Raw genomic sequence first — 4,255 nt, forward strand, 5'->3', positions numbered from 1 at the left:
TATTATTATCCTTTAAGTCAGGGCTGGCATCAGCTCCTTGCATCCATGGGCAGCTGGAAGGCGACCCCAGTGGTTTCAAAAGGTTTGCCACTGATGCTTAAAGCGAATGTTATCTATACACCCTTGATCATAGCATTTTTCAAAACCTCTTAGCACTGGTGAGGGCTAAGAACTTTAAACAAGAGTTAAAGCATTTGCATGTTAGATTTTAACAAAGCTGCATGTCTTCAAGGCTGCTTTTAAGAAAAGAGTGACACTTGTTCTCCAACTTCGTCCCGAAGTGTCGGGAACAGCAAGGCTGTAGCTGAATGTATATTATGCAGTCATAAGTTACAGTAAGTACTATTGGCTGTCCCAGACCATTATTACATGATTATCACATTATGCCTTGTAATTAAGGCATTCAAAATTCTTTGTGCCTTCTCTGACAGTTTCTTTAGAGATAATTGCTGGCATGACAGGAAGTGTGATGCACTAATTTACCAGGCCATTTACGGCCATTCTCAAATACAGAGCATCAGTAGATCATAAGCAGAAACAAAACACTGCTTTATGTATTTATTTATTTATTGTTTGTTTGTTCTCTCACACAAAGTCACACATCTGAAGTTATTATGCACTATAAGGAATGGATACAGGGGGGAAAAGATTCTCAAAAGGCACAGCCTTCAAATGCTTGTAGGGAAGTGCTAGTGGGCTGCAACAGGAGCACTACTATCATGCAAATATATGGTAAAATGTTAGGGACGCAGGTGGCACCGTGGTCTAAACCACTGAGCCTCTTGGAGTTGCTGATCAGAAGGTCCGTGGTTCAAATGCCTGCAACAGGGCGAGTTCCCGTTGCTCTCTGTCCCAGCTCCTGCCAAACTAGCAGTTCAAAAGCATGCCAGTGCAAGTAGATAAATAGGTACTGCTGTGGTGGGAAGGTAAATGGCGTTTCCATGCGCTCTGATTTCCGTCAAGGTGTTCCGTTGCACCAGAAGCTGGCCACATGACCCAGAAAGCTGTCTGTGGACAAACGCCGGCTCCCTCACCCTGAAGCGAGATGAGCGCCACAACCCATATTCACCTTTGACTGGATTTAACCACCCAGGGGTCCTTTAGCTATGGTAAAAGGTTAAGAAATGGGTCCCCCAGTTGCATGATTGGGTTAAACGTAGGTCCTGGCTCTGACAAGGTTGAAGACAACTGGATTACAGGATACTGATTTGCAGCAGCAGAACATTTTCATCTCCCAGGAATGCATACAGCAGACTGTGAAGTAAGAAAACTTCGTTTCTCAAACTGAGTATTCAGCATGAAGCTCAAATCCATTAGGAAATTCAATACAGTGGCTCTCTGACTCAACAGACACTGGGAGTGCCTACCTCACAGTGGAAATTGATCCATTTCCAGAATAGCTTTTTTTTTTACCACTACCCATCTACTTGTGCCAATTTAACCCCTGCAGCCCTAGTTAGGAGTGCATTAATTTGACTGCAAAGTAGTCTGCATGTTACATCTTGCTTTTTGACATGTTAGCTTCCTTCTGAGTAAGCAAGTGAAATCCTTTGTTTTCTTAGGTTACTTTGGGGCGTCACTGTGCTTTTTGTTTTGAATATTTGCACAATTCAAACTTAACCTTTAGGCGTAGCGTCATCCACCCAACAATTTGCTGGCTGAAGCTGTTCTTGATGGTGCACCAGGTTTTGTTTTTTTAAACTGCTGTATATTATGGTTGCAACTGCATGGATTCATCTGCGAAAGGGCGGTAATGATAGGGGAGGGAATATCAGTGTCAACACAGGTTATGAGTGAAGCCGCGGAACAGTGACGGCACGCTAGTTTGGTTCTTCCAGATGTTAGTTTTGTAGCACAGCTTGGGTGTCAAATGGGTTCCCTTTCTCTCCCTACCCTTCTCATATCAAATTCAAAAATTCAATTTTCCTTACATGGTTTCAGTGAGTAGCGTGCTAAAGAAACAGCTTTCCCCACATGTGATAAATAGAATGCTGGAAATGCAAAGTAGAAGGAACTTTTTCCCATATGTGGTGGACATGTAAAAAAGTTAAAGCACATTGCGATAAAAGTAGGTTTAAATCAACTCCCCCCCCCCCCAAAAAAAGAGGCATCTCTGTTAGGAATGGTTCAGAGGTTCCTAGGAATGAGAAGAACTTACCGTATTTTTCGCTCTATAAGATGCACCAGACCACAAGACGCACCTAGTTTTTGGAGGAGGAAAACAAGAAAAAAAATATTCTCAATCTCAGAAGCCAAAACAGCAAGAGGGATCACTGCGCAGTGAAAGCAGCAATCCCTCTTGCTGTTCTGGCTTCTGGGGTAGCTGCGCAGCCTGCATTCGCTCCGTAGGACGCACACACATTTCCCCTTACTTTTTAGGAGGGAAAAAGTGAGTCTTATAGAGCAAAAAAATACGGTATTCATGTACGCAACCACAACAGCTCGGATCTTGTTAGCCCAACAATGGAAAGTGTGAGAGGTCCCTAGTAAGGAAGATTGGCAATTTAAGTTAAGAATATGCAGAATTAGCAGACCTAACAAGTAGAATAAGAGAACAAGACCAGGTATTTAAAGAGTGGAAAAATTTTGTTCAGTATACTGAAAATAATTGTGCACAGCAGAATTAAAGTAATTCAACGGAATGACATATTTTGAACTGATGTAAGATAAGAAAATTAAATTAGATGGCTATAGTAAAATAAGCAGGAATGGTGGATAAGTTAAATGAACCTTGGAAGAGGAGGGAGGGAAGTCAATGAATGAATGGTATAATAAAAGATGTTTAATTTGAAATGTAAAATTTGAAAATTTAATAAAAGTTAACAACAATTGTAGCAAAGGAAGAAAAGGTTTTAGATGTGTGACATTCTGACCCAGTTCCCATGATTCAGAGTGAGCGAGGGAACATGTGGATTCCCAGAAAGAAGATTGCAGCTGTTTTGTAGTCATGCTGCCAACTCCCATCAGTCATACTGCACAATGGACTGGCCTCAAATACTTGTTGGAAATTTGGATGCCACTCAGCGGGCTGAGAAGGGGTGGCATGGGTTCAAGAAGTAATGAGCCTCCAGCTTCCCAGACTATCCCTGTACTTTCATCACCATGCTGACTTCTCTCTCTCTTTCATGTTCAGACTGGCAAGTCTCAGGCTGCATCCTCTTTATAACTTCCCGCTCCTTCTCACATTTTTTCTCTGGACCTTGAGCCAAGAGAACATCTTGGATACGCCTTCTGAGAACAAAGGGGCAAGCATGGCTTCTTTGTTTCTCCACCTAGATAAGCTAGCTAGGTCAACCAGAACTCTGCGTCTCAGTCTGAATACCTTTCAACTCAAAGTGTGCTCCAAGCATGGGTTCATTTAGTGAAGGTTAACTTCTGCTTATGCATATTGTTGTAAACAAAAATCTGCCCTTTCCCCCTTATGGGGTATCCAAGAGCCCATACAGAGTCCTTACATAGGTTCCCTATTGGTAGGAGAAAATAACAGAGGCCAACCAGAGAATATTGAGAAGCAAAGCAGCTAGTAAGCCTGATCTTTATTGATCTGTTGCAACAGGGTGCTCCCCTCACCTGCAGGAAAGGAGGAGGAACCCAGAACAATGGAGCACAAGGCCTTATATAGACATCTTAAATTCCCTGCCCCGGAGCTCAAGACCACCCCTCCATACATACATCACAGAAGGGGTGTAACCCAAGACCACCACCCCAGATACATCATACCTACATCACAGAAAAGGTGGTCTAAAACAGAAATTTGAATGTTGTTTATCTCCTGTCTGGCAGGCTACTTGATTGGATACCCTGCTTACTTGATTGGATTGCCTGGGGAGCCTGGCCAGTCTTTTGTAATGATAAATACTCAGTTCCTGGGCCAGGTCACAGGATCACAGCCTATTCATATCTTAAATGTGCCCTTAAGACAGGATTTGTGAAGGAAAAGACAATGGGCAGGCTTTTCCATTTTCCTTTGACCTTCCAGAGAAAACATTTGCTCAGTTTGGGAATCAAAACGGTTTCAGGTCGGTCTTCCTGTGCTGATCTATGTACGTGCTTGGTTGGTACACTTATGAACATTAAACGTATATCTAAGACCTCAAAATTCCCATCACAGAATAAACACAATACCTGCTCACTGGAAGGGTGAGTTTGGAGTTTATGGTTGCCCAGTACCCAACCTTTGCTTTTGCTTTTCCCCTACCCCACACCAAAGTCAGATATTGACAAAGGGGGGGAAATCAACCACCAGAGTCACGGA

This window comes from Podarcis erhardii (genome assembly GCF_964252035.2).
Source record: "Podarcis erhardii genome assembly, chromosome: 2".
In the NCBI taxonomy this organism is placed as follows: Eukaryota; Metazoa; Chordata; class Lepidosauria; order Squamata; family Lacertidae; genus Podarcis; species Podarcis erhardii.